Source organism: Crocodylus siamensis, chromosome 2 (genome assembly GCF_052110815.1).
Source record: "Crocodylus siamensis isolate JL-2025a chromosome 2, ASM5211081v1, whole genome shotgun sequence".
Lineage (NCBI taxonomy): Eukaryota > Metazoa > Chordata > Crocodylia > Crocodylidae > Crocodylus > Crocodylus siamensis.
The window spans coordinates 80,603,406-80,630,812 of record NC_143396.1 but is presented as its reverse complement, the minus strand read 5'-3'; the positions used below and the strand labels follow the sequence as shown (position 1 = coordinate 80,630,812).

At 46.2% G+C, this 27,407-nt stretch overlaps 1 long non-coding RNA gene across 1 annotated transcript in view; it reads right to left on the bottom strand.

Moving 5' to 3' along the window:
• Nucleotides 1-4,533: 4,533 nt before the first annotated feature.
• LOC149870442 (uncharacterized) overlaps nucleotides 4,534-27,407 on the bottom strand; it is a 157,749-nt gene continuing 134,875 nt past the window's right edge. The window contains exons 3-5 of the long non-coding RNA XR_016440755.1: nucleotides 13,939-14,178; nucleotides 13,039-13,194; nucleotides 4,534-6,983 (exon numbers count right to left, since the gene is read on the bottom strand). This is a non-coding gene — a long non-coding RNA (uncharacterized LOC149870442). The remainder of the gene's footprint in view (nucleotides 6,984-13,038; nucleotides 13,195-13,938; nucleotides 14,179-27,407) is intronic.

Here is a 27,407-nt window from a genome sequence, read left to right as displayed (position 1 = left end):
TTAAATTCTTCATAACATAATTCTTAACATGCAATAGGAATTATATTATTGGGAAGAACCCATCTGTCAGTATAGCTGTTGTAGTGAAAACAAAATGTTGCAGTTCTACTGACTTATTCAATTAATTTCTGCTGCATTTGAATGAGTGATGATGCAGGTACAAATGTCACAGTTTTTTATACAGTAAGGGAAAAATGAAAATGCTATTCAAATCTAGTGCACAGTTACACTGGTACCATGGATAGCTATTACGGAAGTTTGGATGGTAATGCCATATATCAGTATGGCATAAATTTAACTTTGATTCAGAAAAGTAACTGAGCTTCTGCCTAACGCCATGCTTTTTCAGGATAGCAATAAGACTCATATACAAATCCTGAATAGAATATTTTCTGTAATTCTTCATAAAGTTAACAAAACGTGTTGTATATAATGTATGTAGTCCAAAGCTCTACTTTCCTTTGGGTTTTTTTGACACCTCAATATCCAGGGGTCAAAATAGCAGAAAAAAAGACCTGAAGTAGCACATACCCAGGCAGCATGCACTGCTGAAAAGTGGAGCTGGGCCACTTGGAGCCGTGCTGTGGCTGATGACCATGCTCCTCTCAGCAGGATCTCTATGGCTGCAGCTCTTGGAGGCCCCCAGGACCCCAGGTAAGGCTGCTGTGGCCAGCACAGTGCTGGCTCCAGCCTCCCCTATGCCACCTGGGCAACTTGCTGTGAGCCAAAGCATGCATGGCGTGGGCATTCCCCAGAGACAAGAAGTGTCTTGTCCCGGGGGAATCAAATGTCCACATACATCTGGACACACCCAGTGTGACAGAATATTCCCCCCTATGTTGTTCTCCATCCATTTTATTGAATGACTATTAAAAGCAAGGTGTGATGTCTAATCTGTGGTTTGGTATTTAGAACACTGTTCTGGGAAGTTGGAGAGATGTAATTTCAATCCTTTCTGAATAAGGAAGAAACCTAGTAACTGGAACCCCACATCCTTGGCAAGTGTCATAACCATTCAGCTACTGGGACTAAAACATGGGGGTGTCTTCCTTCTGTTCCTTCCCTGGCTTACTCTCATGTGTGCATACATGTCTGGTCATTGTATAGCTGACTATGCATGTTCTGTGCATGTGCCCATTTCCATATCCATGGCACAGAAGTAGGCTCAGAAACACCCAGGCACACAACTACATCAAAAGAAAAATATAACTCAGTCCATAAAGTTTTCTTGTTAAAATAAACAAGTGTGAGACCTTGCAAAAAAAACACATTTTTTTAAATTACATTTTTGCACTGAAAAATGACAATGAAATATATTACTAAGGAATTAAGGCAAGTAAAACCTTTGGGACTGGAGATCTAGTAGTAATAGCAGTTATAATCGATTGCCTATATTATTTTCTCCATACTGCTTACTCCAGTATATATTCCCTGTAGTTTATGTTTCAATCCTGAGCTGGTTGGCCAAGCTCTAGGGATAAGGGGAAATGCTATTTCCATGCTAATTCATGCCCAAAGGTTGGTATTAGGAGTGTGCAAAATGGGCCATATTCAATTAGGATTCAGATTCGGCCCAAATCGGGGACAAAAATTCAATTAGTTGATTCAGGTCACCGTCTCTGATCGATTCAGCCAAATCTGAATCTGAAGATTTGATGCTGATTCATAGAATCAGCAATTCAGCCATAGATACAGCTTTAAATGTTTTTTCTACATTCCTTGAGGTATCAGGCATGGCTCATGAACACTGAGATGGTGGGGCAGGTGGAGCATACCACAGGAGTGTGGGCCAGGGAGGGCACATGCTTGGTGGCAAACCCTGAAGTGGAGCGGAAGTACTTCCAGTCCACTTCCAGGTCCACTGGGGAGTGCACAGGGGACCCCCCACACCCTCCTCTGTGACTTGTTGATCAGCTGCAGAGGGACCCCGGGCTCCCCCCAGACCAAGATGCACCAGCTGCTGAGCCAGGGAGGTTGCAGAGGGTCCCCACTTCGTGCTCCCTGGTGGACCCAGAAGTGGACTGGAAATTCTTTTGGTCCAATTCCGGGTCCACTGCTGAGCATGCTGGGGACCTCCCCATGCTTTTGTGAGACATTCTATCGCCCTAGCATCTCAGCATTCACGTACCGCTTGGTACCTTGAAGTATGTAGAAAAACCATTTAAAGCTGTGTCGGTCTGAATCATTGAATCTTTCTGAAACTTTCAAGGCTTCTGAATGTCAGAGGGTTCCTATTCAATTCAGAGAGATTAAAGGGTTTCCTGATTCAGAGATTTCAGATTTGGAGATTCAGCCACCGAATTGGGCTGAATCTCTGCTGAATCAAGTCAGCAACCAAAGCTTCTCACAGCCCCAGTTGGTATGTCTGATGAGATTATTGAAAAGTTTGCCAAAGGCAGTAGTAACTATTGTGAATTAATAATAGGATAATAAGCTGTTCACTTAAGTTACTAGTCTGAATTTGGTCCAAGACAACAGTGACTGTATTTCATCTTGGCTGGTTTGTTTCCTTTATGAAATAAATGGAAGAGCTCAGTTTAGCTACTAGTACATGCAAGTACTACACATTAGAGGTGGTAAGAAAACAGGATTTTCTTTCACTCAAAATATTGACTTTTCATCAAGAAATCAAAACCCAAAATATAAACCAGCCAAAACACAAAATATTTCATCCCCAAAGCAAAAGGTCTTGAGTTGAAAATGTCAGCCAAGTGCCATATGTAAATTATAATTCTGCAGATTTGTGCTTCTCTGTAGACTGAATTATATCTCCCAAGATACTCTGGTCCACTAGAGAAGATACAGTGTATCCCCCCTTGGTGAGTTACATGGTGCACCCTGGGGGGCCTAGCCCAATGAGGAAAATGAGACATGACACAGAAAACAGCAATTCCCATGAAATACCATAGTGGCATTTGTCATCCCTTAGAGAGTCACTTTAAAACAAAACAACAACAAAACCATAAAATTTTCTAGGAACATTTTCATTTAGTCCAAAAACCTCACTTCTGCATTGCAAAAAGTTTCTACAAAATGTTTTTAACTGCTCTTACAGTGCTTATCCCAGAGTCATATTATCACTGGGAGGGATGTTGACAGCATGGAGAGGTCTAGAGGAGGGCCACTCGTATGATCAGGGGGCAGCAGGGCAGGCCCTATGAGGAGAGGCTACGGGACCTGAACCTGTTCAGCCTCCAAAAGAGAAGGCTGAGGGGGGATCTTGTGGCCTGTTATAAACTAGTCAGGGGGGATCAGCAGGCATTGGGGGAGTCCCTGTTCCCCTGAGCACTGCCAGGAGTGACCAGGAATAATGGTCACAAGCTGGCAGAGGGCAGCTTTAGGTTAGATATCAGGAGGCGCTACTTCACAGTCAGGGCAGCTGGGATCTGGAACCAACTTCCAAGGGAAGTGGTGCAGGCTTCTACCCTGGGGGTGTTTAAGAGGAGGTTAGATGAACATCTTGCTGGGGTCATTTGACCCCAGTACTCTTGCCTGTCATGGCAGGGGGTCGGACTAGATGATCTGCTCAGGTCCCTTCCGACCCTAGAAACTATGAAACTATGAAACTGGCTCTCACTGCCAATCTCAGCACAGTAGGTCAGCACATATCAGCACTGGGTGGGAAACCATTTTCCTTCCTTGCAAGACTTCAAAAAATGTTTGTATCCTGTATCAGGATGAAGAGTCAGAATCTCAAATATTTTCATGAACTAAGCACCATTTTTGTCCATCCAAACTACAGTTATAGTGGATTAGCATGGAGGTGCAGCAGATGATTTCACTGGTACTGCCTCTTCTGTTCTATGCTATGATTCTTATCTGGCCAAAAAGGGGATTTCAGTATATGAAGGTTTTTGGCTTGTGTTTACCTTTGCACTTAAATTCATCCAGCTCATCCACAATATGTCAAATCATACTTGTAAAGGTAATTTAATATGGTATTAGTAAATTAATATTTAACGCTCATAAATGTCCCCACTGTATTGAGAAGGAAACCAAGGCTCAGATTGGTTAAGAGACTTTTCCAAGGTCAAGCAAAGCCAAGAATATAAGCCATGTTACCAGATTCCCTGCCCACTTGCTCATACCTTTTGCTCTGTCTAGTATAGTAAGGAATTCATTCACTTTTTAAAAAAATAAGATTTTAAATACGTATTTTTAAATTCTATGGCAAACCCAGAAGACTTACTTTTATAATTGCAATGCTATAAATGACTTGTGTTGGGTACCAATGATAAATTAAATTTGGGATTCAGCTGCTAGCCTCAGTAAAGATTTATAAAAGTGCACAAACAACTTAGCATGGATATTCTGTCAATAAAACATGCAGAATGTTTTACTGTATATCATGATCATGCACTGATGTTTGTAGGCGAAGAACTTGAAACGTTTTCCTTTAAGCCCAGTATATGATTTCCTCCCTCTTTGGAAAAGAATCTAAGATTACATAATTAGCTTTTGATCATTTATTTCTGACATTCAGCAAATAGCTATTTGGTTTGCGTTGCAGAATATTGAGAGAGAGGCAAAAGTCAAATATTTTATTTGCCTTTATAAACATCAAGTAAATGACAGGGATAATTCCTTAAATGTAAGACAAAAAATGCAAGAGTGCATTAATTATTGATTAATACAAAAGCATATTCTCACAAACAGAAAACATGATTGTGGTCATACATTATAATGATTAATGACTGCTTTCCAAAAGGCTTCTAGTTTGCCTTAGCAAAATATAATCATATAAAGATTAATTAATCTAAAAGCTTTAGAAAAACATAAATGGGCAAATCAGGTCAGCAGTGTGCCCAAATCTGTACAAAGGGCAGCTTGTTTTAAAATAATTTAATGAATTTGACCTCAATTATGGCCTGAAAAGCCTTCAAATAAAACCCAGTTTAGCAAAGGCATATTTGACATAGCTTTTTCTTCATCTTGCCTGTGTATTTTTGTGAAATAATACCCAACACCAATGTTCTTGTTCTCTACTTCATATCAGAAAGTGTTTGTGTTATGTACTTGTACAGTAGTACGTTTGAAAAATAGGCACTTTAGCACAGCATCCTATCACTTTGTGCTGTCTGGGACTAATACACAGACATTTAGCATCAGGAAAGACTGTTAACCTGGACACTGGTAACAGGGGCTTGTTACAAGTTACACTGGGCATGTCTACACATGTGCCCAACTGTGCAGTTGTTACTGCACAGTCATTTAGTACTTGCTTTAACAAGTTGTTTTAACAAGTAACTGCCATTACTGCGGTCCTGGTGGTGCACGGGTCATTTCCAACCCTTTTGAGCCGTAGTAATGAGCTACTGCTCAAGACACTGACAAGTACCATCAGTGTCATGGTTCATGCCAACCAATGCTACATCGCCATAGTGATGAGCTACACCACTGTAGCTCATTGCTACGGCGATACAGTGACTCATGTAGACCCACCCACTGTGAGTTGCACAAAGGTTGACTGGTTTAGTGCTAGCTTGGAGCAGCCACACCTTTAGTCTAGAAATCTTCTCTGACTGTTCCCTACCTGCACAACTGTTGGGAAGCAGGAGCAGAGGAAGCAGGGTGCACGTGTGCCACACATGTACCCACCTTACCTCGGTAGCAAAGGCAGCAGCTGCAGAGAAGACAGCAGTGGAGGCAGCAACAGCTGATTTCCCCCTAAGGTAAGTGGGGCAGAGAGTACAGTGCAGCTGAATTGGATCTGGAGGGTTTCCCCTCCGGAGCCCTTTTAGCTCACCTGACAGGGAGCTGTGCTCCCCAGCTGTGTGCAGGAAGCGCGCGTGAACAGTGCGTGCAAACAGGTGTGCTCTGTAAGCATGCAACAGTGTTTGCGTAAGGCATTCGCGTAAGGCAGGTGTGAGGTAGCTGCCCAGAGTGGCACCTCCAGTGAGCAAAAGCAGCAGGAGACATGGTGCAGATGCGGAGCGTCGCTGCCAGGGTCCCTGCCCGGGCACAGCTGCCTGCCATGGGCTCTTCTGAGGCCTCCACCCAGACAGAGCACATGGCGGGGTCAGTGGCCCCTTGCCCCCCCGTCTGTGGGGGGGGCTCAGTGGGATCCTGGGGGGGGTTGGTGGTCCCCTTGCCTGCCCCTCCTGTGCATGGCTTAGGGCCCTGGAGGAGCATGTGAGGGAGCTCCAGGCTGAGGTGAGCAGGCTGAGGGGGATCAGGGATGCAGAGTATGAAATTGATGCCTATTTCTGTTCTCTGCAAGCCCGGTCGCCCACTGTACAGCCCACACAGGAGACACATCCAATGCAGGAGTGGCAGAAGGTGTCCAAATCCAGAACTGCTAGGCCTAGAGTGGTGGAAGCTCCCCAGGTTCACCTGGGGAACAAGTTCAATGCCCTGGCAGCTGTGATGGAGAAAGACAGTGAAATTGCCTCTGGTGGGGATGATGCCACTCCCCACATGGTAAAGAATGGGCAGAGAGCAAACACCAGCAGGCAGCAGGAAGAAATGCCGGGTCCACATCATTGGAGACTCCATCCTATGAGGACTGGAAGGTCCCATCTGTCGGCCTGACCCCATGACGTGGGAGGTCTGCTTCGTGCCTGGGGCTCAGGTTAGAGACATTATGGAGAGGATCCCAGCCTACATCCAACCTGCAGACCAGTACCCCATGGTTGTCATCCACATGGGGACGAATGACGTGGCCAGGGGCAACCCTGACTGCATCATGAAGAATTCCAAGGCTCTGGGGGACAAGCTTAAGCAGACGGGGGCACAAGTGGTATTCTCCTCTCTTCTTCTGGTGAGTAGGCGGGGATGACGACACAAGGCCTGCATTGGCTTATGCAGTTGGTGTCGCCAGGCAGGTCTTGGGTTCTTTGATAATGACCCATGCTTTCGGGTGGGGAGCTTGCTGGGGTGGGATGGGCTTCACATCTCTCCTAAAGGCAAGAGTGTCTTCTCTTCCAGGTTAGCTGACCTCATACGGCGAGTCTTAAACTAGCTTCCCCAGGGGGAGGCGGGGCCTGCAGGAAGACAAGGAGACAGACACCACCCGAGCAAGACAAGTAACAAATGCAAGGAGTGCCCAGGTAAGAAACAGGGGTCCAAACAGTCTCCCAAATCAGGGGGTGGCACATACAGCTGGGCAGGGCCTTAAGTGCCTATATACCAATGCTCATAGTATGGGGAATAAGCAGGAGGAACTCGCCCTCATAATAAGGCTTACAGAAACTTGGTGGGATTCATCCCACGACTGGACAGTTAGCATTAGGGGCTATAGGCTTTACAGGCGTGATAGAAAAGGAAGGAAAGGCAGGGGTGTGGCGCTCTATGTCAAGGAGCAATACACATCCTTTGCCAGCAAAATGGGGTCAGAGGGGCAAGCGGAAGTGCTCTGGGTCAAGATACAAGGGGGCCATGGGGAGAGGGATCTAACAGTAGGGGTCTACTACAGACCCTCCAACCAAGGGGAGGAGCTAGACGGGGAATTTTTGGGCCAGCTTGCAGAGGCACTTAAGGCAGGAATGTAGTTGTCATGGGTGATTTAAATTACCTGGACATCTGCTGGGAGAAACAGTCAGCCAGGTTGGACCTTTCCAGGAGGTTCCTGGCCAAGATACAGGACCTCCACCTAATTCAGGAGGTACTCTGTCCCACCAGAGGAAATGCCCTGTTGGACCTGGTCCTGGCCACAGGCAATGACCTGGTAAGGGGCCTCCAGGTCCTTGACCACCTGGGGGATAGCAATCATCGCTTGCTGGAATTCACCATCCAACGCAGGGTGTCAAGGGCCAGCAGCAAGGCGGTAGCCCTAGACTTCAAGAGGGCCAACTTCAATGAGTTGAGATTAGTGGGAGAGGCGCTGGGGTTATTGAGGGCAGGGGAACTCAGTGCCCAAGATGAGTGGTCGTTCTTAAGGAGACAATATTCAGGGCTCAAGGGGTGACCATCCCAACAAAAAGCAAGGGGGGCAGGACTGCCCAAAAGCTCCCCTGGCTCACCAAGGGTGTACGGGAATGCATGATTGCCAAAAAGGCAGCGTACACCCAGTGGAAGGGGGGTGCTATCTCCAAAGAGGAGTATACCTCCTCTGCTCGGGCCTTAGGGGGGCTGTCAGGAAAGCTAAGGCAGATATAGAGCTAGGACTTGCGTCCAAAATCAAAGATAACAAAAAGTCCTTTTTCATATATATATAGGAAGGGTGAAGAAAGCGCCAGGAAATGTGGGGCCCCTGCAAGATCCTCTGGGCAATCTGGTGGTTGTGCCAGAGGAGAAAGCAGACCTCTTTAACCAATACTTCACCTCTGTTTTCTTGGGCAGGGACGGGGACTTCCCCACTGTGATGCAAGATGGACTCAAGGGGAACGCCTCCAGACCTTAGGTTGGGGAGGACTGGGTTAGAGAGCTTCTGGAGGGGCTGGATGTGTTCAAATTAGTGGGTCCAGATGCTTTCCACACCAGGGTGTTAAGGGAGCTAGCAGGGGTTATTGCAGGGCCCTTAGTACAGCTTTACAAGCACGTGGTGCTCGGACCAGGTGCCAGATGATTGGAAGATAGCCAATGTGGTCCCCATCTTTCAAAAAAGGAGGAGGGAGGACCCGGGCAACTATAAGCCCGTCAGTCTTACCTCAATCCTAGGGAAACTCTTTGAGAAGATCATCATGGAGCACATCTGCAATGGGCCGGCCTCAGAGATGATACTCAAGGGCAACCAGCATGGTTTCACTAGGGGCAGGGCATGTCAGACCAACCTGATTGCCTTTTATGATCAGGTCACAAAAGCCTTGGATGCAGGTGTTGCCATGGATGTAGTCCTTCTGGACTTCAGTAAGGCCTTTGACACCATCTCCCACCCCATCCTCATTAAAAAATTGGGCAACTATGGCATTGATGCCTACAGAGTCAGATGGATTGCAGATTAGCTGAAGGGTCACACTCAGAGGGTGGTGGTGGATGGGTCATATTTAACCTGGGGAGAAGTGGGCAGAGGAGTCCCCCAGGGCTCAGTCCTTGGGCCCATGCTGTTCAATTTCTTTATCAGCGATTTGGATGATGGGGTGAAAAGCACCCTGTTTAAATTCGCTGATGATACCTAAATTTGGGGTGAGGTTAGCACGCTAGCAGGGAGGGAAAGACTGCAGCAAGACTTGGATAGGTTACAGGAGTGGGCTAGCAAAAACAGGATGCGTTTCAATACTGACAAGTGCAGGGTGCTGCACTTGGGCAATAGTAACCAGCAGCACACTTATAAGATGGAAAACTCCCTTCCTGAGAGCAAAGAGGCAGAAAGGGATCTTGGAGTCATTATTGACTCCAAGATGAACATGGGCCGACAATGTGAGGTCACGGTTGGCAGGGCTAACTGGACCTTGTCGTGCATCCACGGGTATATCTCTAGCAGGGACAAAGAGGTGATCCTCCCCCTCTATGCAACACTGGTAAGGCCACAGCTGGAGTACTGTGTCCAGTTCTGTGCGCCCCACTTCAGGAGGGATGTGGACAACATTGAGATGGTCCAGAGGAGGGCCACCCACATGATCCAGGGACAACAGGGTAGACCCTACAATGAGAGACTGTGGGACTTGAACCTGTTCAGCCTTCACAAGAGAAGGCTGAGGAGGGACCTGGTGACAGTCTATAAACTCACTAGAGGGGAGCAGAAGGGTTTGGGAGAGATCTTGTTTCCCCTAGCAACCCCTGGCATAACAAGGAATGATGGCCACAAGTTGTTGGAGAGTAGGTTTAGATTAGACATCCATAAGAACTACTTCACAGTTAGGGCAGCTAGGATCTACAACCAACTTCCAAGGGAAATGGTGCTGGCTCCTACCCTGGGGGTCTTTAAGAGGAGGCTTGATGCCTACCTAGCTGGGATCATTTGAGCCCAGTTTTTTCTCCTTCCCAGGCAGGGCGTCAGGCTTGAAGATCTACAAGGTCCTTTCTGACCCTACTTCTATGATTCTATGATTTGCCAATAGGGCCTGGTGATCAGGGGAAAGACTAGGACCTGTACCTCTGAGTTGCCGTTAGAGGTCTGGTGAACCAGAACAGGATTCTATCCCTGGTCTGTGGTTTGGGGTGCGGTGAGGGATGGGTTGAGGGAGGTTGGAGTCCCTGCTGGTCCACTGACTTGCCCGGGAAGCAAAAGTCCTGCTTCCAGGTGCTGGGAGGCAGCAGGGGCTTGTGGGCAGTGACTGATCACTTGCTGGGATGGGCTAAAGGGTATAAATGTAAATGCTACTCATTCTGTTTACTATAAGGAAATTAAGTTAGAAAATGGTGCTATGGCTCTTAATGAAGTTTAATATACAGTACAGTGTGACGGGGTCTGTAACAGGGGGTCTTTTTGGGGCTGATTTTCCTGTAGCCCACCCACCTGTTTCTGGGCTAACTGCCCACCTTCTCTCCTGCCATGCCTTGATGATAATTAATTAATTGATGTTAATTAAGTAGGAGGCTGCTCATTTCTTGCCCTGATGCCAGAGGCGTTATCTCCAGCTCCGTTCCTCCCCTACACTGCATTCCAAGCCTCACAGATAGCATCTAGATGTTATCAGTCACCCTGACCCCACACTAGCTCCAGAATCCTCCTGGCAGGACCCTCCTTTGATATCCCAGCTCAGGCAGCCTACACCGCCTTCATTCAGGCTGCCAAGCTCCTTGTAGCTGGCTCCCCTCTCAGGCATGGTCCCCACTCAGGACCTTCAGCCACACATAGGCCTTGGCCTCACCTCCAAAGCCAGGCACGGTCCCAGGCCCACAACTCTTGGTGCCCCTCGCGGTGGACATCTGGCCCTTTTGACCTTCTTGGTCCTGGCCGCAGCATGATCCAGGTGAGGGGGCACTCTACCTCAGGCCTCACTAACCCCACACTCTCTCTGTGTCCCTCTATTGGGGCTCCACAACACGTACCCCCCAACCTCCGATGTCCTGACCCACCCAAAGGTGGGAACTGGGTTTAAGACACCCTGACCCGCCTTTCACCAGGGTGGTAACTGGCCTGGCATTTCCTGGGGGCTCAAGCGCCACTGAGAGCCCCACCAGGCCACCCACTCCCAGCAGGGTGCAGTTTTAGGTTATACCCAGAACTAGGAGCCTCCTGACCATCCCCTACAACTCTTCCCTTATCTCCAGAGTGTTCCAAGAAGTATCACAGCCAGATGATGTTGCTGCACCCCCAGCCAGCAGCAAAATGCCCTGCTTATATAGGCAGCCCTGAATCAATCCTTAAGGTGGCAGGCACAAACAGTACCCTGCCACAGGGTGCTTTGGGATAAAGATCAAAAGATGCCTTCAAAGCCTTGCTCTGGGGTGCTATATGTTCCCTACCAAGCCTGATTTGAAGCTCAAGGAGGGAAACAGCCACCAGATTCTTCATAGGGCTATCTTTGGCTTGGCTGGGCTAGTTGGAAGGTGGGGAACTTGTGGGGAGAGCCAAAATGCACTCGTCAACTGGTCAACTGCCAAAGGCTGGAAATTCAAACTTTCTGGCCAGGCATATATCTGTTATGATCATAATTTCCCTGATCCAGGTGAAAAACAAAACAGATCCATGAATGATTTCTACAAAAAAAGAAGGCTTGGGGAAGGGTTGTCTCTCTAGATTTATCATGGAAGATTGTGAATTTCTGGCAATGTGCTTGCAGTTTATGCCCCATAGTAACTGCCAGTGTGGTGGCAGGGTGCATATACAGAATGTGTCTGCTGGGAAAGAAGTCAGACTAGCAGTAAAGCTATCAAAGGCACACAATTGTCTGTCCCATCCCTACATAGCTACACATGCTTCTCCCCCATCCTCCACCCTACATAGCTACACACAGAGGCCAGAGGGGAGTGTATGGGGAACCTGTGCGGTGCATGGTGCAAACTACAAAACAAAATTGTAGCATATACAGGGGGCTGACTACAATTTCTCCTGGTGCCTTGGGGTACTGTGGCATGCTGGCTGCACCTCACCCCAGCCTCACATGGACTTGGGAGGTGCATCTGCATAATGGGATGTTCTGACTCTGCACTGCTGGGGAGTTGAGTCAAAGCTTAGTAGCTTTCTTTTCATTGCACTCCCTCCGTGTTAGGGTGCAGGCATCTTGGATCCCAGTGGTGTTTCCTGCCCCGCCCTGGGGCAGCTGCCTCTTTCAGATATGCCACTTGGATCCTCACTCTCTGCTTGCCATCCAGTCACCCCGAGGGGTGGTGGCATCACAGGGGTCATGGTGGCTGTAATGTGGGGAGGCACGCATATGGCATGCCTGTGGAGCATTTCTATAGTCCCAGTGAACACCTGGTGGTAATTGCTAATCAGGGATGGATATGGGGAAATGGGGTACATGTCGCCAGTCTCCATGGTAGCTCAGGTCAGCTGGACACAGGAAACAGACTGTGCCTGTGCAGGAAACAGGCCAGGTGTTTGTCCAATCTCCTCTTAAATACCTCCAAGGAAGGGTACAGCACCACCTCCCTTGGAAGCATATTCCATATTTTGGCAGCCCTCATTGTAAAGAATGTTTTCCTGTTGTCCAGTCTAAATTTGCTCTACTTCAGTTTGTGGCCATTGTTTCTAGATACCCCCATGGGCACCCTGGTAAACATTGTATCCCCTATTTCTTGCTGTCCCTTCCCCGCCATCCCCTGCCCCTGATGAGTTTGTAGATAGCCACAAGATCACCTCTCAGCCTTCTCTTGTGGAGGCTGAAAAGATTCAGGTCCCTCAATCAGTTCTCATAGGGTTTTTTTCTGTAGGCCTTTAACAGGTGGCCCTCCTCTGAACCCTTTCCAGGTTATCTACATTCCTCCTGTAGTATGGTTATCTACATCCCTCCAATCATTGCTGCAGCAGTAGCTGCCATGGCCACAGCATTAGCTGTCTTCTCTATAGTTGTGGCCATGGGAGTTGTCCTGTCTATAGTTGTGGCCATGGCAGTAGTTGCCCTCTCTATGGCTGTGGCTCTCCTAGGATGTCAGGATGTCACCTGCTTCTCCCCAGCCCCAGAAGACTGCTGAAGAGCCTTTAGAATGGATGCTGTCTCCTCCTACCTGACCCTATAGCCAGAAAGCCAGTTCTCAGCAGTCTCTGCTCACCACTCAGATGAGCCTGCAATGTCATCAACAAGTTGATCTCAGTGCTCCCTCCTTCACCTTCAGCTATGGGACTCTGACTCAGATTGTCCATTTGAGATCATGTGGCACCATCTGTACTGCTGAATGCAGAGGCTGCTCTTCTCACCATGAGATTTCCTAGGGATTGAGACAAGAAGAAGAACAAAGAAATGGCTTTGAGACCATTTTCAGTGGTTCAGCTTGACCCTATGTGCTGGCCTGATGTACACTTAGCCATTCATTCAGTCCCACACAAATGCTGGCAAAACACTACAAAATTTAGGATAGTATGAGGAGTAAATTGTACTTGCCTTGCTCTGTCCAGTCACTTTCATGGGAACAGGAAGACAAGAGTACAACTCCACCATGGTAAGTGCCCTCTTGGCTACCTAATTTAAAGGCACCATTTTATAACTGTGTTGCTTTCCTTATAGTAAAGAGCAAGAGCAGCACTTTCACATTATTATTCTTCTGTGGGAAGAGGAGTGACTTATAAATCATTAGAGAGAGAGTGGGGCTGGTGGGCAAGTTAATGGAGCTAGGCAGAAAGTGCAGCCAGCACTTTTTACTTGTTTGGATTATTTGAGGACTCCCAACCCTCACCCCAGCCTCAGACAGTCACAGACTCAGCTGGGCTCGGCAAACCCCTGTACTCAGAGCATCAGTCAATCAATTAATCCTATAATCAGCATCGCCTGTAATCCCAGGTCCTAGCTAGCCCAGAGCACCAAGTTGCCCATCTCCAAGTTAGGACCCCAAGACACTCCAAACTATGAACCACCACTCAAAGGCCCAAGCCCACCCTCAAGCTCCTATCCCTCACCCTTCAAAGCTCCCAAACCAACAATAGCCACTCTCTCCCCAAACCAAACCCTCACTTACCAGAGAGGTTTCCTGCAGGAAGCTCAAATTTCTGTGTCATCTAAGTTGTCACCATCCTCTCCTGGGCCCATTTCCTGGGTCTTCTCAGTTCCAGGTTCAGCATCAGGGCTCAGGAATAGGGTCAGAGGACACCAGGTCCTCAGAACTTTCTTGAGGATCTGCAGATGGCTGCTGGGTAGAAGCTGCCTCACAGCTGTCCTCGTCTTGCTGGTCACAGTGGACTAGCCCTGAGTCTGTGGACTGTACACCAAAGAGACACAGCATGATCCCTCTCAAGGATCTCTTTAAGCTCTTCAAGGAAGCGGATCAGGGTCCTGGCTTCCCCAGACACCCTACTGGCACCCCCTCACACAGAAGGATTTCAGGGACTTTATCTTGGCCCTGACCTGGAGCCAGTTCTGCTGATGCCCCTGTGACACCAACTGGGCTGCAATCCTTTCACAAGTCACCTGATTCTGTCAGTTTTGTTTAGTCCCCTTTGCTGTAGTTGCAATGGTCCTCTCTTCTCCCAATATCACAACGAGGTCCAGCACCTCAGCTCAGCTCCAGTTAGATGCCCACCTGATGGAGTCCCGGGGAAAGGGGGTGGGTAATCCTTTGGTTCATGCTGGCTGAGTTGGAGGTTGATGGAAGAAAAGTTTGTGCTTGCTAGCTGGATAGCTGTCATGTGCTCTGCAGGATGTTTGCAAGGGGCTGAACTGCCTGGGGAATGTGAGGGTCACATCCCTGGGGCTGGAAAGGGAAGATGGCTTGGCACCAGAACCAGCCCCTGAGCAGTCGAGGTCAGGGGGTGGAAAGTTTGCCCACACAGAACAGAAGGGTGGAGGATGCCACTGCATCTTGGGATACTGGAGAACTTCAATGTGAACAGGACATCTATGGGGAGTAGCCACAAGTTAATGGAACAAGATCTGGGCTGCATGGATCAGAGGTAATCCTGTTCTGGAATGGCATAACTTTGGCCACATAATATGTGTTTTAAGCCATTTAAAGGTGTTAATTTGTGCACAATCCAGGGGTTAAGAGCTCCAGGAGCTACTCAAAATTAACATGCAGTCATGTGATTTTTTAAATAGGTTAGTCAGATAACATTTTAGGGGGGTTGATGCAGCCTAAAAAAGGCCTCATAACCACCATTTTGCTTCCAACCATTTTTTCTATTTCTAGCACACATTTTATCACCTACCTTTTTATTATGTGACATCCAGTGGTGTCATGCAGTTTATTTCCAGGAGTTACAATGATAACAGGATGCCATGGGAATTAATGCTTGTACAGTGCTGGAAACTAGTGCTGCTTCTGGGGGGAAAGTAGCAAGCTTCTATGTTTGTTAGAAACATATGTAAGTGATACAATAGCACAACTCATTGTTAACATGATGCTGATGTTCCTCAAATGCAAATGACATCATAATTAATTATATTATTTATATTGTTTTAGTACCTAAAATGTTCTAGACCAAAATTAGGATATAGTCCCTGTTGAAAATAGCTTACAATTTAAATAGACAAGACAAACACAAATAGATAATATACGAGCAAAATATTAGTCATGCATCTTGCTAATTACTCCTTTCCCATAAACAACATTTCTACAATGTTTCCCTTCCTCTTCCTTTTTCTGGGTCCAAATTGTCCCATCAGCCTGCTACTTTTTTACCCTGTGCTCCCCACAGATTAGTATCAGGTTCATGCCTTAGAAAAAGAAACAACTGTGTGGACAATATTTAGTATGTGTTAAATGCACTTAACATGCTAGCAACCATACACTCAAGCAGCAAAATACATGCTGAGTTCACTCATATGATAGCAAACTAATGACTTTTCATGTAAGGAGTATCTACAGATTGCATTAAAACACACATGTTCAGCTACCATTGGTCTGCTCCTTGGAGATAGTACAAGTCATTTTCAGTTCTTCAGCATCCTAGGAAGTACTGTTTCCAGGCCTCCCATTCCCAATCTATCCACCTTCTAGAATTCTACTGCCCAGAGAGATGGTGCAGGCCCCAAGGCAATACCATGACTCACACCAGGAAGGCCCTTGGGGCATCAACCTGAGCATCCATTGAAACCCTGAAGGTTTGCTGAGGTCTGCCACTTTTGCTAGAGTCATTCTGTATGAACAGCAATCACCTAGCTTTGTGAACTGAATTGAACCAGAGAATGTACTTCTTTGACCCCTTCAGGAGGGCCATTGACTGGAATCATAGCAAGGTGCCGGACCTCATCAAGGGAACGAAGGGTGACTGACAAACCCAGGATTTACATGAACACATTCCAGCTCAAGTGGTGGCTCAGGGGTACCAGCAGAACTGGCAGCAGATCTACATGAAAATTAAGTGCATGAAGTCTCAGTATGTTCAGGACAGGGACACCATCAAGGTCTTAGGTGCTGTGAGGACCATGAAGAAACTGTCCAGGGTCCTCAAGAAGGACTACACTATTGTTCCACGCCTGTCAGTCCAGGTCATGAGCTTCCAGGTTCATGATCACTTGGGGAACAAGATACCAGCCTGGGCCAGGAGGAATGAGCAGAATCCAAGTATGGGCCAAGCCAAGAAGCTAGGAAAACAGTTAAAGACCAAGGCATGAGAGGTCTGGTTAGGTACTTGAAGCGCAGATGCAGTCCACACTAGCTTCACAGGTACTGAAGTATGGAGTGGTCTGGTGCTGGTACTGGAACCGTAACTAAAGCCAAAGCCATAGCCCAAGTCAAGACAGACCAAGGTCAAAAGTCAGGGCCTGAGATGTGGTAAGCTGAGGGTTAATCAGGATCAGAAATCAAAGTCAGAGCTTGACGTTAAACCAGAATCAAGACCAGAAAGCTGGAATGAGGGCATGCTGACGACCTATCAAAATCAGAATCTGGTGTCAGAGCCAGGAGTCAAAACTAGACAACCAGCAAAGAAGTGCATGGAGGATCAGGACCAAGAATTTTTGCGTGGAAAAAGATATTGCAGTTTGGGCCTAGCTTTTAAAGGCTGGAACAGGTGTGGTCTGTGACTTCAGGGGTTTGGCTGTCCTGATTTCCTAACTCTTCCCAGCTGGGACCAGGTCATTGTTCTAGGCTTACTGGAAATGGTGCTTGTTCAGGGGATGAATACTCCTGATTTTGTTTGGGACCATCAAGGTCTAAGGTTCTGTTTTATCACAATAGGTCTGAGAACTGGCCAAGTCAGGAAACTAGAGGATAAAGCAGAGCATGAAGTCAGAGGGCACAATGGTTAGGAGATCAAACAGGGAGCAGGGTCTAGGGACAAGCTAAATCAAGAAGCCAGAGGCTCAGGCAGAGCGTGGAGTCAAAGAGTGAGCAAGGTCAAATGACCAGGAGATCAAGCAGACAGCAGATGTGGAACAGAAGCCAGAGGGAACAGCAAAGCAACCTGGGATCAGTTTGAGCCCTGTTACCCAGACACTTCCTGTTCCAGGCCACAGGTTTATATGGGGGAAGTGGAAAGTCAGACAATTCCTACCAGGATACATAAGTTAGGGAGAGCTTAGATAAGACTGTCATCAAGCAGGTAGAGATGGACAACCCAGCCAGGAAGAGGAAGGAGGAGGGGGGCAGCTCAGCACAAAGGTCCACAAATGTGCCATGGAACATCTTCAGTTGTTACTAGCACTGATCATCATCCCAGGTTCCCAGCACAAATTGTCTCCATCAGTTTGAGCTCACTCACAGTGTGCAGCAGAAATGAGCTGATATCTGATATTGGGCTTGCAGCACCCTGGCTTGCACAGCACCATGTTGTGTCTTCTGCAAGTAGGCCAGCATGATGTCCATGGCAGCATCACAGTCCTCAAAGTAGTGCCTCAGCAGAGCAGGAGCTCACACTGATGAAGCATAGAGTACCCATGGATTAGAGTAGGCAAGGCAGAGATTTTTTCAACTTTGCCATGTCATCCCAGGGAGCCCCTGGACATCCTATCCCAGATGGGACAATTGGTCCAAGACAGATTGGAAATCCTATGCCAGGCCAAGGAGACACTGGAATTCAGGTCATCAGTCAATCAACACTTTCTTCTGCACTTAACTGTTTTCAGCTACTGTCAAAAATATGGGAAAAAGTCACTCCAACATGGCATGCTGGGGTGCCTACTCACTGGCCCTCTAGTAGCAGAGTACAAGCTGAGCAAGTTAGGTTTTGTAATAAACATTATCCTGTGCCCACTCAGAACTTGTTCTAACTTTAGTAGCATGTCTCGTTCAACAGATTTAACACATACTAAGGGTGTTTTTACACCTGCTCCAGGGGTGGGGAATGCTTTAATTAGAGCGGCTCCAAGAGCTGCTCTAATTAAACACCTACAGCATATATCATCCCCACACTTCAAAGTGGTGGTGAGAGCACTTTAACTAAAGCTTGTTGAATGAGCTTTAGTTAAATCACCCCTGCTGCCATTTTGAAGTGTGGGGACACTGATACATGAGACATGGAGGCTGCTGCACCATGTTAATTAGCATGCTCCAGCAGACTCGATAAATTGATTAACCAAGTTTGCTCCCACGTGCTGTAGTTACAACACATCTGAGCAGCCTCCCTGCACATCTACAGGCACTGTAAGAGTCCTGTGCACCATGGTCCTTAAAAATCAAAGATGCACCCTCCCCAGTACACACACATACACACACACCCCCTCCCATCAGATCATGTCCATAATATAAAAAGTGCCTGAAAGACCAGGAATTCCTTGGACACAGGGGCACATATGACTTCACTTGCTCTTATTTCCTGTCTTTCAGTCTTACATCCTAGCCATCTCACTGTAGAGGTCCTGGAGCAGTTCCTGAGACTATTCATTCTATATGCTTCTCAGAAGAAATGCATCATGTTTGTTAAAAGCAAAAAAAGAAAATCTACCCAAAATGTTACATAAAAGATTTGATAAATCTGTCTTGTTTCAGTAGCAGATTGTCCACTTTTAAACATGAATTTCTCAGTCCAAATTTAATCATACATTTGTTTGTATAACTCTGCACACATTCACACAACATCCCAAATATTTCAATGTCATCTGTTCAGAGCCAGTGACTCACATTGTCTCTTGCCCTGCATATTGTCTAATCTTTTGTTCCTGGTTAAAGTAGATATAAAATACCACATCTCAGATTTATGGCCACTTTTTGATTACTTTCTTCCTGTGTAAATGACAACACAAGGAGTTAGACCATAGGAAATCAGGCTGAATACCTGTCTCCATGCATACAATAGACAACTACATTCAGTACAGAATTACATTCTGAACAAGTCCATTGTAGTCAACAGGATTAGCAATAGGATATTGCAGTGTAATATAGGAATCAAATTATGACATTATTTCAAAGCAATCCAGAGAACTGCTTTACATCCAGTGATGTTGTGTAGCTATACTGATGTTTGGTGGCAATGACAAACCTGTGTATTTCCTTCCAAATATATGAAGAAAAATTAAACGTTTATAGAAAATGATAGGCATGTATATTTTTTTTCAGTTTCTTACACTTCAAAATTGAACTTGTCTACCTTGCAGACTATGGATGATCAACACTGGTGGACTTATAACAAAAATGTAATGGATGACAGAAGGGAAGACATTTTTATTCAACTTGTTTAAATCTGTTTGCATGCTGTTCTCATGTGACTCTTAGTATAATGGAGCATCTGCCTACAAGCATATAGAGAAGAGTTTCTGTAATACAATTTCATCTGCCAGCTCTCAGGCCTGCAGGTAAATTTGCAGACCTCATGACTGAAGTCATCAGAGAAATAATTTAGCAGACCATGAAAACCTCTGAATGACAATTATAAGACTTACAATTTAAGAAACAAAACATTATAAGAGAAAAAATGTATGGCCTTAACTTAGCAATGTTCTTAAGAACATAATCAATTTTAATTATGTGTAGAATTGCCCTTTGGGACATGGTTAAAGTTCAGGGTATACATAAGTGTTTTTTGCTGAATCAAGTCTTTTCATGTTATATATACTATAATGACTCCTTTCCAAGACACTTCTAGTAGTCCTTAGCAAATCATATTCATATAAGGATGAATTAAATTGTTGTTATATAAACTACTTCATCAGATGCTATGAATGCTATAGTACACTGTATAGTACATATATATTATATGTACTGTATAGATCATTCATAGCATCTGATAAAATAGGCTGTAGGCTATGAAACCCCTGCCTCCTGCTTCTGAATGATTTAGTCTACAAGGTGCCATCTGGTCATACATTTTACCTATATGTTATATTGTTAGTGAGAGGATGGAGGAGAATATAGGAGGAAAAAAGGAGGCAGGAGACATAATTTTTTTCAAACAATTAAAAAACTAACATATGGAAACAAAAGGATAGAATAAAGTTAGGGTAAGATAATGGCATGTAACGTTCAAAACACTTTACTAGCTATGCAGTTTTAGCTATTGTAAAGAGTTTATAAGGGTGTGGGGAGGGGAAGAAACTCATTAAGAACTCCTGTACAGGCATTTTAAACTTGTAGCTTATATACATACAAAAGCAGAACCAGGAGTGTTCAAAGGGAAAACTGAAACCCTATCATTAGCATGCCTTTTTCTTCCATATGGGTATACCGGGCAACTGTGGGGAAAACTGTCTTAATAACAATCGTGTAGTATAGGAAACAGCACTTCATAATACTTTACCAAGTGTTCTTCTTCACGTATAATTAACCTGGACACTGACTTATCTTTGGAATCTGGAATCAAAGTTCAGTAGAACTTCATGAGGATCATTCTATAATGATATTTTTTTAACCTTGCAGCTTTTAGTCATCTAATCTAGAAAGAAAGATATAACCTGTCATCCATATTTACAGCTAAAAATCCCTATTTTTAAATACTTGTAGTGAATTTTTCTATGAACTAAAATGTATTAATTGATAATTCATCAATGACTTGCAAATAGCAGACATACAATCTGTCCTGGACACTTTGTGAACTGAAAAATAAACATTAAAATAATGATTTATTATATACTGCTTCCTTGGGCTGCGTAAAACAGCACCATTCCAATTTTATTTCCATTTTGATGATTTGACGGAACAGCGTGTCGTTGAGTTTCGTTTCCTTCTAAAAGCACTGTTCTGTTTTGTTTCATTGAAATTGTTTTGCTGTTTTGACACTGTTTTGATGTTTCACCCACAGGTTTTTATGGGGAAACAAAAAATGTAGCAGGTAGACAGATCAGGGGCTCACACACACCCCTGGAACGGCTTCAGGGGCTGTGCTGGAGTCCTCCCAGGGGTGTGAGGTTCTGATCTGCCTGCCACATGAGAGAAGCCAGGTGCTGCCACCTGGGACTTGCACCAGGAAGAGCAGTGCTGCTGCTGCTCCTAGCTGGCAGCACCCACTCCTCTCATCCTGCAGTCAAATCGGGGGCACGCACCTCGGGAGGACTGTGGCACAGCCCCCACAGCCTCCCATGGGGTGCTGGCCAATATTCCCTCTAAGGAGTAGTGGTCCTTGAGCGCACTGCTTCAGTCCGTGAGCATGCCACTTCAGTCCTGCCTCCCCCTTTCGGTGCAGCGCAGTCTGCCGGTAAGTGTCCCAAAGTAAGTGTCCAGGTGAGAGCGGGCAGAGTTTGGCCACCACCCTTCTCCATGCTAACTGCTGCCCAGAGCAGCACAGTGGAGTGCTGTGGCCCAGCCATGGCCCTGACACAATTAATCGATAGAACTGAAAGAGCGGCACTGAGGCCGGCGTGGGACACTTACCTAAGGTAAGCTCCTTACTCCTCATGCAGGGCAGTCAGCGGCTCCTCCCTGAGGCAAAGCAAGGCAGGGGCAGGGGCAGGGGCAGGGGCAGGGGCAGGGATGGGGACACGGATGGGGACAGGGGCTGGGGGCTGGCATGGGCTCCGCTGGCTCTGGGGAACTGCTCCGCTCCCCTGCATCACCTCAGGGAGTGAGCAGTCTCATGGTGTCAGGGCTGGGGAGTGGAGCAGTTCCCTGGAGCCAGCAGAGCTTCATGCAGGGCAGGCAGAGGCTCATCCCCAAGGTGAGGCAAGGCAGGGCTGGGGGCTGGGGGCTGGTGTGCACTCTGCTAGCTCCGGGGAACTGCTCCACTCACCAGCCCTGATGCCATGTGCCTCCTCACTCCCCAAGGTGATGTGGGGGAGTGGAGCAGTTCCCCAGAGCCAGCAGAGCCTGCACCAGCCCCCAACCCCAGTCCCAGCCCCCAGCCCCATCCCTGTCTCTGTCCCCAGCCCCAGCCCCACCCCTGCCTCACCTCACCCCACCTAGTCTCGGGGAGGAGCTGCTGCCTGACCTGCATGAGGAGTGAGGAGCTTATCTTCAGTAAGTGTCCCACACTGGCCGCGGTGCCTCCGCCACACTCCATGCCCAGCTTCTTTCTGGGCCGGTATACAGCCTTAAAAAGTTTGTGCAGAAAGATTTTTACTTGTGTGCGGCCATGCACACATGTAGCTTAGAGGGAACACTGGTGCTGGCAGGTCCCTAATCTGCCTGCCAGCTGACAGGAGCTGGGTGCTGCCACCTGGGGCCAGTGGCAGCCAGGGTTGTCCCTGGGGGAGTGAATCAGGGCAATGGCCCCAGGCTTTGGTGGGCCCCGCACAGCAACTCTGCACTGCCGCCAGCTTCACATCTGGCCATTTCCTACCCTCCCCGTCCTACCGCTCACTACCCTACCCCTGCTCAGTTCGTGCAGGGACCTGCCCCTGCCTCAATCCTGAATACCACCAATGTGGGGGGTCAGGGATATTCAAAGAAGCTACCACCACCAATGTGGAGTGAGTGACCAGATGCAGAGCTGGTGCCAGCAGCAACACAGAGTCACTCCGGCAGGGCCCAGGGTGGTCATCTGGCAGGCAGATCAGGGGCCCACTGGCACCCCCAGGAGAGCTATGTGGGATGTGCCAGTGGTGCACGCCCCTGATCTCTCTGCCAGATGACAGAAGCCATGTGCTGCTGCCTAGGACCAGCAGCAGCACCAAACTTCCTGGCGCTGGGTGCGGGATATGCCCAGCACTGGTCTGTCATCTGGCAAGCAGATCGAAAGCCCAGCCCCCACAGCCCTCCTGGAGGTGTGGGCAAGCCCCAAATCTGCCTGTTGGATGACAGGAGGCAGGTGCTGCTGGCTGAGACAGGTGCTGAAGCCAGTAAGCCTGCCTTTGAAACTTGAAACATTTCAAAACTTTTGACACGTTTTGGGTTCCCTTGTTTCATTTAAAAGCTCTTCCAAAGGTTTTTGTTTCATTTTGATTTCACCATTTGAAGTTCAAAGTGCATTAAAATAGCTTCGAAACAAAACACTGGGCAAAATTTTGCACAGCCCTACTGCATCCCTATCTTGCCCATGAGTTTTATATATATTTTTCAATTCAACCTGGGCAAATAAATTGTAAATTTAAACTATGGTGTAAAGGATGGGACAGGCATTCTGTTAAAACAAAGTGGATATATATACAAGAGTTGAAAATGAGATTATACAATTATTACAAAAAACCCCTACTTTAATATATTCTTATTATCAACCTTTTAAAAATAAAATTCTCTCCAAAAGGCTCAAATATCCGATAGCTATGAGAGAAGGCTTAATTTTTCTGTATATAATCATTTAAATTATGTTTCTCAAGCACTAAAACATCTTCACTCAAACATATAATTTTGTACTAGGCTTGCAGCAAAAAATATTCATAGCAAATCTTTTCTTTTTATTCATCCCTCTTTAAATCTTCAAGATGAAAAAGGACCAAGATATTTTGAAATTTTAAAAATTATGTTAACATTTTTCTTTTAATAATTCTACTTATTTTATCACAGTTGCCCATGAAGGGCCCAGTCAAGATGAGAACCATTGTGCTAGGTAGGGACAGTGCAAACATAAAATACAGCAATAATCTCAACATATTATACAATAGAAATTTTCAACCCCCTGCTGCCCTGCAACTGATCTAATCCTCACCACATGCACAGCCCTACAGTCACTGTGTAGTCCTCAAATTTGTGTGACAACAGATAACATAGCTACATTTGACTACAGAACTTCACTAAGGCAGATTTGCCTCAGCAGGTAGCACAAAGAGAGAAGAGTAGGGTCTTTGCAAAGTGATTTCTGGAACTATGGGAATGTTTTGTGGTGACTTGTCCTAGGCCCAGTGCTGTTCAACGTGTTTATTAATTATTTGGATGCTGGCACAGAAAGCTTCATAAGCAAGTTTGCAGACAGCATGAAATTGGGAAGGATTGTGAGCACACTGAAGGACAGAAGTGCAACTCAGAAGGATCTTGACAGACTGGAAAACTGGGGTGAAGCTAACAGGATGAAGTTCAATGCTGACAAATGCAAGGTGCTATACTTCAGGAAGAATAATCAAAACAACATATACAATATGGGTGACACCTGGCTGGATGGCAGCACTACAGAGAAGGATCTGGGAGTCTTGTTAGATCCCAGACTTAATATGCAGCTGCACAAAAAGCAAATGCAGTTGTAGGGTTCATCAATAGCAGCATTAGGTACAAGACACAGAAAGTGATAGCATCTCTATTTGGCACCAGTTAGGTCTTGTCTAGAGTACTGTGTGCATTGTTAGGCTTCACATTTTAAAAGGATGTGGAGAGGTTAGAGAGGGTCCAGAGGCAGGTGACAAATATGATAAAGGTCTTGGAAAGCAAATCACATGAGAAGAGGTTGAAGGTGCTAGGCATGTTCAGTTTGCAGAAAAGGAACTTAAGAGGGGACAGAATAGCAGTCTTCAAATACTTGAAGGGCTGCCATAAAGAGGAAGGAAAATACCTTTTCTCACTGTGGAGAGTAGGATGCAGACTAATGACTTGAAGTTTCAGCAGAGTAGGTTTAAAATGGATATCAGGAAAAACTTCAATTGTTATAACAGTGAGGCAATGGAATAGACTGCCCAGGTGAGTTGTGGACTCGCCATCACTGAAGGTGTTCAAGAAGAGGTTGGAGAGCCACTGGTCAGGGCTGATGTATGCATAGCTATGCCTAGGTTACTGTTTAGCTCATGGACCTTTGAGGGAATTCTACACCATACCCCAACCCCACTTTCTGCTATGTGTTAGGATTTTAAAATTATTATTAAGCCTTATGCAGAGGCACGGATGTTGGTCAAAACTGGGGACTTTGATGGGTGTGCCAGTGCTCCTGGTGGGACTTAAAGCTGAAGGCTCCTGCCTAGAAGGTCTCAGGCCCCCCCTCAGAGTCAGACCAATCACCGTATTTGGGGTCAGGAAGGAATTTTACCCTATGGTCAGACTGGTATGGACTGTAGAGGTGTTTCTCTTCCTCTGTAGCAGGGGACAGAGTTCTCTACCCAGGATCTCTTTACTGTAAATTAACAACATTTTACAGAAGCAGGACATTGGCTGCCACAGTTCCCCTGCTTTATCTGTGGCAAGTTATAGGGTTATAGCTTGTCTTGTGCTAGGGTTTACTGTGTAGTTTTGCTAAGAGGTTATATTATGGATTTGTATAGGATGATTTGGATAGGGATGATCCTACCTCAGGCAGGGGCTGGACTAGATGACCTATGGAGGTCCCTTCCAGCTTTATCTCTCTATGATTCAATGATGTCTCTCTTATTCAATACCTTCCCTAGCATCCACCAGTTATGGGTTTAGAGATGTCAGAGGAAACATATCCAACTATTATGTTCAATAGCTATTAATAGATATATCATCCATGAATTTATCCATTCCCTTTTTGACTCTGGCTATGCTATCTGCGTCCGTAAGTTAACTACACATGAATTCCATAAGTTAACTATGCATTGCATAGAAAGTACTTTCCCTTGCTAATTTTAAACCTGTCACCTACTAATCTCAGTGAGTGCCCTCTAGTTCTCATATTGTGGAATTTGGTGAACTACAGTTCCATGTTCACTTGGTCCATACCCTGCATGATTTTATAGCGTTCTCCCATATCCCCCTCAGCCTTCTACCTTCCAAACTGAAGAGTCCTAGCCTTTACGGTCTCTCCTAGTATGGCAACTGCTCCAGCCCCCTAGTCATTTTGGTTACTGTCTCTCTCTATACCTTTCCTAATTGTACTACTTCCTTTTTAAGATGTGAAGATCAGAATTCACACATATTCAAGATGTGGTCTCAACATGAATCTGCTTAATAACGCAATGATGTTCCCTCCATTTTTTTAATTCCCATCTTAATCATGGCAAAATTTTATTGCCTTTTTTACACATTGAGCTGATGTATTTAAAGAACAATCTACAGTGACTCCAAGGTCTCTCTCCTGAGTCATAATAGCTAATTCAGAGCCTAACATTGTGTAGTTGAAGTTATTTTTCCCCACATGCATTACCTTGCACTTGTCAACATTTAAATGCATCTGCCTTTTTTTGTGCACACACTTATCTTAATGAGATATTTCTGCAGCTCTTCTCTATCAGCTTGGGACTTGACTACCCTGAAAAATTTGGTATCATCTGCAAACTTGGAGATTTCACTGTGCACCCCTATTTCCAGGCCATTGATAAAAATGTTGAAAAAATACCGTATAGATCCCTGTGGGACTGCAGTTTTGATCTCCCTCCATCCTGAAAAGTGACCATTTAGCTTACTCTTTGCTTCCTATCTCTCAACCAGTTCTCAATTCAAAAAAGGGCCTTCCCATCAATCCTGTGGCAATGCAGGTTTTTTTCAAGCCTTTGGTAAAAGACCCTGTCAAATGCTTTTTAAAAGTCCAACTTTATTATGTCAGCTGGATTGCCCATGTCCACATGCTCATTGACACCCTCAAAAAACTCCACCAGTTTGATGAAGCAGGATTTCTCTTTACAAAAGCCATGTTGGCTCTTCCCCAGCAGACCATATTTGTAAGACTCACTCAGAGGCAGGACTAGGGAGGGGCTTGGGGGCTATAGTCACCTCAAAAATCACCTTAGCCTCCACCCCAGAACCATCCCTCCCAGAACAGCCCCTATCCAAGCCCCTTGCCCCAGGCTGTCACCACCCCGTGCCTGCCCACAGCCTACAGAGGCACAGCACCTTAAGTGGATATTGTTAGAAAACAAATAAGTATGTTTGACCAGAAGATGTATATTACAGCTCCCCCAATTTTATGTCTAGCCCACCTCAGCCCCCCTGTCCCCTACCAGGAAGAGGCTGATCCCACCACTGGACTCACTGGTCTGTAGTTTCTAGGATTGCTTCTGGAGCCTTTTTTGAAGGTGAGCATCCTGCTGGCAACCCACCAGCCCTCTGGTCCAGAGGCCATTTGTAATGATAGGTTACATATTATTACCAGCAACTCACTACATATATGGAACCTGCCCCCAGGGCATGTAATCATAGGTTGCACTCAGTACAATAAACTGAGTAGCCCCCACCCTGCTACTGGACTTCAACTGCATTTTTTTTCTAATGGTATAATAGCAGAATAGCAATAGGAACGCTTGTACACACTATACTGCTAGTTTGAACAAAGGCAGGAGATAACTGAGATTTCTCCAGAAGATTCTCAT